The 10,191-nt window shown below is 42.5% G+C and overlaps 1 protein-coding gene across 5 annotated transcripts in view; it reads left to right on the top strand.

Moving 5' to 3' along the window:
• Positions 1-10,191, top strand: part of LOC136838784 (alpha-(1,3)-fucosyltransferase C-like) — an 87,435-nt gene that overhangs the window by 575 nt on the left and 76,669 nt on the right. The window lies entirely within an intron of this gene.

The following is a 10,191-nucleotide window of genomic DNA, read 5'->3' as shown; positions in this document are numbered from 1 at the left end:
ATAGCAACCCAATGTAACATAGGGGTGTTTACTGGTTACAATTTTGCCGTATTAGCTATGGAGGGGTGGGGGAGTTGGTATTGTCGTACCTTGTAAGTTGTAATTTGATTAATTATTTTTGTTATTAAGCATTTGCAAAGGTTATTTATTGAGAAGAAATATTTTCTTTTGATGTGTTTTGCCCGAGAAAAATATAAATTATAATGTGGGAGGTGGCTGGAGTTTTCCGAAAAATAACCTACAGCATAACATGACAGAACTTTAGAAAGTCTAATGTATTTTATGCTTACATTCAGGAATAGCCCAGGTAGAACTAGGCTAAGTATTATCTCCGGATCGGCTGTTACCTTGGAAATTGACTTTTTATGTAGTACAATATTTTGGTTGCTTATCATGAATTTACAGTTATTTGTTTGTCGCTCAACTGTAATTAACTAGTTTTTAACAGCAGAACTGATTAAATTTTGCTATTGTGCATGCGCCGTGTTATAGGGAAACTTGCAGCCCCAGTGTGTCTCGTATTTGTGGAACTGTTCCATGTGGTCCATGCAGAGCTGATACTTAGGAGTACCATAGCCAGTTTTGGGGTGGGATGGGATTAGGGCTGTCACAGTGCTGAACAGGCTAGTTGCATACGTGCCATTCGGCTGTGCATGGTAGGCCTATAACACGGCGGGATGTGGCCGGTTGTCCAGCCAGGTCAAAGCGTGGCACTCAAGGGTTATTTTAGATTTAGTTGTATCCCCAGGATCTTGTTTATGAATGGAACATAGTCAGCCTGGGTGTTGATACTTATAGCCTATGCTGTGTTCTTATCATTTCATTAAATTTCATGTTATAAATGAAATTAACATTTATCATGTTTCATAAAGTTTTACCATAAACTGCTCCCGTTCGTGGATGCAGTGCATCATCTTGAGTGCTTTTGAAAGATAAAAGTATTAGGCCTAAGAGTGGTTGTTTGGATGTTAGCCAAGGAACAAAGTGAGTAAAAGAACCTCACTTCCCATACTTTACCAATACGGGTACTTACATTATAAGAATTTAAACTTGCTGGAAATTGTAATTCCAATAGGTGTAAATTTCTTCACTGTTTTTTAACAATAAGACTGTTGGATTTCACTCCTAGGGCTGGTTATAGGCATTGTTGAGCTGTTTTAGATTAAGCCAGAAATTTGTTCCTACAGAAATACAGACTATTCCCTTCTATACAGAAGTATCCTTAATGTCAGCTGGAGAGGCCATTGAACTTGGTAACAAGACCATTAACTGTTGGTTATGTGGCTGAGCTAGTGAATACCCCCCACTCGCCTTACATGACCTTCACTTTTGTTTTTTTTTTTTCTGGGGGGGGGGGGCTGCTGTGGAAATGGATGTCTCTCTGCTCTCTCTCTCTTCCCTCAGTTGTTGAATATTTGATGATAGCTGTAATTCATTTTTGTATTTTGTGGTTTTTTGTTTAAACTGTTTCTCCTTGATGATAAAGAAAAAACAAGAACAACACTATTGTGAGGGGTGTGAGCATCCTTATGGGTGATCCATGTTACCTGTAATGGTTAATCCCCACAGATACTGTAGTGGCTAACGTCAACAAACAAGGGGGACTAGTGTCTCTCCAACTTCATCAATTGACAGTGCAAGTGCACCAGTGTGCAGTAGCACACATGGTGGAGTTGTCAGCCAGATACATTCCAGGCAAAAAGACAGACTCAGCCATCAGGGTCAAGTGATGGGGATAGAATGGTCTCGACACCCAGACATTGTGGAAAGATTGTTCAGTCTGTGGGGACGACCAGTGATAGATCTCTTTGCAACACGGCACAGCAGGAAGTTGCCGGTGTTTTGCTCAGTTGTCCCAGATCCTTGGGCTGCAGCGGAGGTTGCCTTTCAGCGCCCATGGGACAATCCCGACCCGTACGCTCTTCCTCAAATGATCAACAGGGTAATGATCACCACGAATCTCAGAATGACCCTGGTGGCTCCCAAATGGCTGCATGCTGATGGTATCCGGACCTGTTGGCTCTGCTATCCAAGGCACCAAGACAAATCCCCCCCGTGGCACAGCCTCCTCTACCAACCCCATGTAGAGAGCTTCCTCCAGTGGAGTCCCTGTCCCTTCACGGCTGGAGACCATCCAACTTCTACGAGCGAGAGGCTTTTCTCGCCGAACAGTATTGGAGATGTCTGGATAGCTGCTCAAATCCTCTGCAGATGTCTATCACAGGGCCATCTTCTGTGGTTGGTGTCGTGAATGGGGTTTCTCTCCGGTCAGAGCTGCTGTTCAGCAGCTAGCATTCTTTCTAGTCTTCCTTTACCGAGAGAAGCATCTCTCTGTCTCAGCAGGTAAGGGCCACAGAGCCACCCGGAGCTTAGTTCTACGCCTAAAAGACATAGATCTCTCTTCCTCGTTGGAGATCTCCATGCTGATGAGAAGTTTCAAAAAGTCTTGCTCTCCCAGGAAACTCAGGCCCTCTGAGTGGGATGTGACACTTGTCCTTCACAGCCTGACCCATGCACCTTGTGAGCCTCTACGAGAATCGTCAGACAGGGATCTGACCCTCAAGACTGTATTTCTGCTTGCCCTGGCATCGGCAAAGAGAGTAGGCAAACTTCATGGTCTTTCTTATAATGATAAACACTCGAGGGGATGGGGCTCTGCTTCATTCGAATTTATCCCAGAATTCGTGGCGAATGCTCAGAATCTGTCTGTCCCTGACACCAGATTCGAGTCCTTTTCAATCCCCTCCCCAGAGGACTTTGTAGGTAATGATCCAGAAGAGATGCTACTTCGTCCAGTTAGAGTGCTGCGGCACTACCTAAAGAGAACTCAGCAACTCAGACCTGAGTGTCGACGACTTTTTGGTAGCATTGGCAAGACCAAGAAAGAGGTGTCCAAGAACACAGTATCTTTTTGGCTACCCTAGACTATCAAACGCGTATACTCAACATCAAACAAGGAGGACTCGAGTACATCCCAGCCCAGAGCTCACGAAGTTAGGAGCATTGTGCCCTCCCTCATGTTCAAGAAGAACCAGTTGGTATATCAGGTGCTGAGAGCAGGAGTGTGGTCATGTCAGACGACGTTCACCTCCTTTTACCTGAGAGACAAAGCCCATAGGTCCTCGGACACCTTTTCCTTGGGTCCTGTAGTGGCTGCTCAGCAAGTTGTGTAGCTCATCCAGTTCCCCTAGTGGGACAGGTAGCATCTGGTCTAAGATGCACAGTAGTAGAAGTGAAAAGTGTGTGTGTGCGTGTGTGTGTGTGTGTGAGACTGGCTTCCTCCTTTCTCCATCCCGTACTTTCCTCTCATGGCGGGCGGAGAATAGGTTTCCAGACTGACATATGCTGGACAGACTCAGATGCAGGCGAGTCATCAGCCTTTCTATTTTTTCATTATGATCTAATAGAACATATCCTGCCCTCTCTTTCGCAAAGGGAGAGAGGGATGGACAATAAAACTAACTTGTTACTTATCTTAGTTTTATTGTCTCCGACGCAATGTTCTTCCAAGCCTTTTTCGGAGTAATGCTGCTTTCACACCCATTACTTTGAAAAGTCCAGAAATCTGACAGTTGAGGACACTTTTGTTCCCCTGATCAGAGGCATGAGACTGATTCCTCTGCTCGACATTACACGACCAGGAAAAAGTCCCAGGTGAGGTGAACCTCCAGTCGCCTAGGAAGCCTACTCAGATCCTCCTACCAATCAGTAAGTCTTCCTATGCAAAGACTGATGGTTTGTATTCATGTAGGAAAAAATGACAAATTTTAAAAGTAATTTGTATTTTTACTAACATACAAACCTGAGGTATTTAAGGCAAGTGGTTACATGACTCAGCGAAGGGAGATGGTGAGGGTACCCCTCGCCTCTCAGACAACCTTGTTGTGTAGAATAGCTTGTGCTGAAGGTAATTCCTTTGCAAAGACCTCAGGTTTGTATGTAAGGAAAAATACAAATTACTTTTAAAATTTACCATTTCTCTCCCCTAGACACTGCCGAAATTACCTCCCCTTGGAAACTGACAAGAAGGCTCTTCCTTCTCAACTACAAAGTCAGGAACCATGGAGTTAGCTACCAAGGGTCCTTCCAGGCAACATCATGGTTCAACGTTTGATTGAACATGCTTGCTGACTTTGCCATCACTGAAGTCTCACATACAGATGAAAGGGCAAAGCTTCGAGGTTGTTGGTAACATAAGGAAAGGAATTGATCTTCCTCCTAGACCAGAGTGCAACCGATGGGCAAACTTTTTTGTGAGAAAATATGTTATAATTTATGTCTATGCTCTTCTTAAGTGGAAAAGAGATGATCTGATAGCCAGGACACCAAGCCAATTGGAGTGTTGAAGGGTACTTTGGCCAAGCCTTCAGCGGTGGTATTGGGAAGGCTCAAACCTCCTTGAAACCACAATGAGCAGCTCAGGTATCTTTTTCCTAGTAAAAGGGCCTTGAGTTTACCCAGTCCTTTTGCTGCCCCTTTCCCACCCCTTAGCTCTGGTTCAAGTGGGAGGCGAGGGAAGGGGCAGTTAAGGTAAGGTGTTTTCTTTTCCACCTGCCTGAGTAGGGATAGTTAGTGTCCTTCAGGATGGTTACAGACTACTTTTCAAGGATTGCAAACCTCCATGTCTCAAATACCGATCTGTTACTAACCTCCAGGGTCCATCAAAACTCTATGTCGGCAGAAATGTGGGTTATACTGAGAAAGAATGCACTAGATGTTGTATATGACCTGTTTCCAGCCATTTACAGTTGGTTTTCTTGGTCAGCTGGGGGTTGGAGACTAGTCATCAAACTCTCTATATTGAACAAGTTGTGCTACGGACTTGGTTCAGTATGGAAATAACGTCCTCTGTGTTGGATTCCATTAGAGAGGGCAAGTATGTGTCTTTGATGGTTTTGAAGGATAGCGTGTATTTTCAGATGCTCAGCCATCAGGCCTCCAGGAAGTAAATCCATTTTGTTCATGAAGGAACTGTTCCATTTGAGAGCTATGTGCTTTGGATTGTCAGCAGCCCCTCGGGGGCTTCCTTAAGTGTTCAGCAGTGTCAGCTTGGGCCCACTAACATGGATACATGTTTGTTATTGTGATGACTGGCTGGTTCTGGCAGCCTTAGAGACGTAGTTCCTACAGAATGGAGACAACTTCCTTGCATTTTAGTGTTACCCGAGGGATCTTGATAAACTGATAGAAGTTGGATCTTGTTCAAGCAGCAGGACAGAGTACGTTGGCATGATGGTAGATATGGCAGCAACAAGAATTTTTCCATCAAAGTCTTTTGTGTGCTAGCTCAGGGAAATAGCAGCGCAGTTCCTGCCCTGACAGGAACAACCAGCTTGAATTTTGAGGTCATGCCAGGTCACATGTCTTCCTTGGAGAAGCTCTTGCCTTATGGCTGCCTCTACCAAAGCTTACCTCGAAGGTAACCGAGGCAGTTTCATTTGGCTTAAAATGGCCACCTCTTGCCTTGTGGTGATAAGCTGAGGCGTGAGAAAGGATCTTGTTTGGAACCTCCAAGTGGCAGTTTCCTTGAGCTCTCCACCAAGAAAGATGTGTGTGTCCTTGGGCACATATTTTGGAGATTTAGTCTCTTGATGTGTGGAGACAGAGGATAACCTACATCTTCACATCAGCATTTTGAAAAGTGTATGCAGTATCATTGGCCCTGCAGTCAATCCAAGATAGTGTGATGAGTTACTTTGTAGTTTTGATTAGTGACAGTGCAACCATGGTGGCGTACATTAACTAAGGTGGTACAGTTTCCCTTCACATATGCTTGTTAGCAATGCAGATGCATGTGGGAGTAGTTTGTCCTGCTGTTGAGCTGTCTGCCAGGTACATTCTGGGCAGAAGGAATATTTTCCAGACCAGCTCAGCGGCCAGGAGCAGCGAGTGAGGTCAGACTGGGGGCCTACATACTTTGTGACAGAAAGGCTGCGTGAATGTTTTGGGAGCACTGGTGATTGTCTTGTTTGCCACATGGCTAAACAAGAAGCTCCCACTGTTCTGCTGGCACAGGCTTTTACTCCTAGATCCTATAAAGGATTTGTAAGCAACAAGAAAACAGTGGGAGCTTCTTGTTAATCCATGTGGCGAACGAAGTCATTCCAAAGTGCTCCCAAAACGTTCAAGCAGCCTTTCTGCCACAAAGGATGTAGGGCTCCACTCCATTCCCGCTATGTGCTCATGGCTGCTGAACTGGTCTGGAAAACATTCCTTCTGCCCAGAATGTACCTGGTAGAGAGCTCAGTGGCATTGCAAACACCCTCATGCAATTGCATTGCCAATTAGCAGCTCATAACATAATGCTGCTGGCTCAGTCTAAAACAGCATACAAATCTGCTGATGACTCAGTGCCCCTTTTTATGTTTTATCTGATTTATCCAAATTTTAGATTGTCTTCAACAATACTTGGCTTTGTTTTTTCTTGTAATGGTTAAGGACCTTTTGTCCTACATTTCATTAATTAGCAGAGCGAAATGTTACATGTACAGTATAAGCTGTATAATCTTCTTGTTTTAAATTTCTAAATTAATTCCATGTACAGTACCATTATTACCATGTATAGTTAGTCAGCTGGGAGGTGGTGAATATTGATTATTGTGGGTGCATACAGTAATGTAAGGCTTAGTTCCTGGTTTGCTTGGACTATTTTATCTCCACGTATAATTATGTGTTTGTTTAATCTTTCCATAGAAGATTACAAATAGAGTCTTGACAGTAAGAAGTGCTGCATAAAAGTAAAGGGCCTGTGGCTTCTTTGCCTTTGGTTTCTGGTATCAAACTACTGTAAATGTCTTGAACTAATGAAGTATAGCCAACCAGGTATGCTGAGATGATTAGCCAACCATTTTGGTACGTCATCCAATCTTCTTCAAAATTGCATACCCAGTTTAATCTCTGGCATTTGTTGTATATGCGGACTCTGCCAAATAATTTTACTTATTCATTAAACTACATTACCAGACCGTGTACAGGTAGCATTAGCCTATGTCATTCACGCGTACATTATACTCGTACATGAACTTTTCATGCTATTGTTGCTGTAAATTCGTCCACTAAACTATCAGAATCTAAAGCATTATGTCTTTTAGTGCCTCAGCGTCTCGAGTGTGTGAAAATTAATTCAAGTTTGCAGAGGGACCTTTCACAACTACTGTACAATGTTACTGTTATCAGTCTATTAGTTTTGCTATTGATTTTATGTTGTTAATTTTAATTCTTTTGGGAGACATTGAGCTTAACCCGGGGCATGTTATTTAATAGATTAAGAAAAATTGCAAAGTACTTTACTCAAATATTGTATTCATTTAAGGTCAGATTTTCTTGATCTCTACTCAGATACTGTATTCAGGGTTTAAGGTCAAATTTTCTTGATCTCCAGAGTTGTGCCTGTAATTACGATTTGATGTTTTTATGCGAGACACTTGTATGTAGTAACTAGTCAGGGGGTGAGTTTTTGATCCCGGGGTTTGATGGCCCTGACTTTATTTATTGTTGTAACACCCCACGTGCAAGGTGGCTTTATACACTAAGTCTGGATGACCTATTTATCGTCAGGAAAATTTGGAGTGTACATAGTTGCCATGAAGTTCTTTGTTTTAAAATTTTCATTAAGTTCTACAATTTTTATGTATTTGTTGTTTACTGCAATCCAAATATCCACGATTCTATGTATAACATTGTCTCTTGGAAAGGATTTGTGGAGACTGTAATGCAAAGCACAGCGAGTGGCTAAATTCAAATTCCACAGATCAACATGGCTGGTCTGTTCGTGAGTTATGTATATCACTAATATTTCTGGTAATAGATTAGACCTCTTATTCATAGATGTTTCCAGCTATTTTGAAGTCCAAGATCTGTGAATATACTGGATAGGTACTTCTGATCACTGTGCGAGTGAGGTGGACATATCAGTCAATCAGTATATTCCTAATACCACCGTTGGAAAAATAGTCTGGCTGAAATCTAGAGCCCATTGGGATTGCATTATTGAAGCTTGTCAGGCACTTAGTATTTCAGATGCTAAATTAGTTCCTGATCCCAAGAAGTTAAATGAAATGCTGATGGCGGTTTTAATAAGGTATAGGAAGGTTATCAAGTTCAGGACAAATGACCAGCCATGACACAGGCCAAAGTCGACACAAGGAGACGAAATCATTCAAATAGAAATTACACCATTTTTGTTGTCTTGCCGTGCTGCGAATAGAACTTACCATACAGCCGAAAGAAATTACAATAATTCCTTTGAAGAGGAAACTTGAAGGCATTACTCGGCCTCATCTGTGGTGGACCAAATTGACATCATCTATCTTTGGGTCGTCTTTTTTTCCATTCCACCACTACTAACAGATGATGGTAGATTGATTACTGGCCCTAGTGAAAAGGCTGAACTGCTTCATGAAGCTTTTGAAACTAAGCATCGACTGAGGATGTCCCTTTCCCTGATACTTCGTCATCCTGAACCTATTCTTATAAAATTTGCTTTTCGAGGGATGTTAAGAGAATTCTGGATAATCTTGATAGCTGGGGTGGAGGAGATCCTGATGGTTTCTTCCCTTTGGTTTTTAAAAAAAATGTTCTTGTTTCTTTTCTCCCAAGATTAGTAGATTCTGTAGATTTTTGTGTCGACATAGTATCTTTGCAGATGAGCACAAGCTTACGAATACAGAGCCTGTTCCAAAGAGCGGCATATCTGCAGACTGCAGTAACTGCAGGCGAATTCCTATTCTCCCTGTGCTCTCCAAAGTTACTGAAAAACTTTTCTTAAGCCACTATAAAGTATGTGGAGTCAAAAGGATTGTTAATTATGCATATAGGAAGCAGTTAGGTACCTGCAATGCTCTCTTAGACTTGACATACCATTTGCAAGAGAACCTTAATAAGGTTTTGTGTGTAGACTGTAGAGTAATTCAAATAGAATTTGGGTCTTTTTTTGGTTTAACAAATCACAAGGCACTTATTTATAAACTTCAGAATCTTGGAATGGGTGGACATGCTTTAGGTTTACTTCAGGAATTCTTTACAGGTAGGCAGCAGCGAGTTGCTATTGATGGGATCTTTAGTGAGCCCAGACCTATTGTGTCTTGAGTTACACAGGGCAGTGTTCTTGGTCCACTGTTATTTTTGGTTTATACAAGTGGTACGGGTGTTGGCCTCGAAAACAGTGAGTGGTGTAGTCAGTGGGGTGTGAGGCTGAACTCCAGTAAAACGAAAACAATATTGATTATCAGATCTCGTACAGATTTTCCATCCCATCGCCCCCTTCGTGTGGATGGAACTTTGCTGAATGAGTCTGAAGCTTTAATTATTCTAGGTGTAACTTTTGACTCTCATCTTACTTTTGAGAAACATCTAATGATAGTTTCAGCAAATGCCGCACAAAAGTTAGGAATTGCTTGTAAGGCCTCATATATTCATGACTGGTAAAATCAGTGCAACCTGTTTTTTAAGTCATTTGTGCTTCCTTTACTAGAATACTGTTCTCCGGTGTGGATGCCCTGTAAGGGGGTAGTACCGTCAGTGCACCTCATGCGGTACACTGTAGGCATTACTTAAGGTTCTTTGTAGCGTGCCTCCGGCCCCTAGCTGCAACCCCTTTTCGTTTCTTTTACTGTACCTCCTTTCATATTCTATTTCTCCCATCTTACTTTCCACCCTCTCCTAACAATTTTTTAATAGTACAACTGCGAGGTTTTCCTCCTGTTAAACTTTGTCAATTTCAGTTTCAGCGCTGAATGACCTCATTGGTCCCAGTGCTTGGCCTTTGGCCTAAATTTTATATTCATTCAGTCCGGTGTGGATGTCTGCTTGTGCCAGAGATTTATATCCTTTTGATAGAGTGGTTCGTGGTGGAAGGTTTGTTTCCTAATATTAGTGGTTATGGCTTGGACCATCGACGGATGGTCTCTTGTTTGTCACTTTTCCATAAGTTGATTTTTAACAGAGATCTCTCGCATTAACAAACCCTGGTCCCCTTTTCTTGCCGAGAGCATCCAGATTCGTTGAACAGCAGCACCACTATGCTTATGTGCCTCGCGGTCGAACTTCTCAGTTCTAGAGATCTTTTATTCCTCACACCGTTGGGCTGTGGAACTGCCTCCCAGAGGAAGTCGTGCAGTTGGAAGTTCAGAAGGTCAAGCGAAGATGCAATGCATTACTACCTAATACAATTCAACTTGTATTTTAATATTT

Source organism: Macrobrachium rosenbergii, chromosome 5, assembly GCF_040412425.1.
Source record: "Macrobrachium rosenbergii isolate ZJJX-2024 chromosome 5, ASM4041242v1, whole genome shotgun sequence".
Taxonomy (NCBI): Eukaryota; Metazoa; Arthropoda; class Malacostraca; order Decapoda; family Palaemonidae; genus Macrobrachium; species Macrobrachium rosenbergii.
This window is presented reverse-complemented; position numbering and strand designations above follow the sequence as displayed.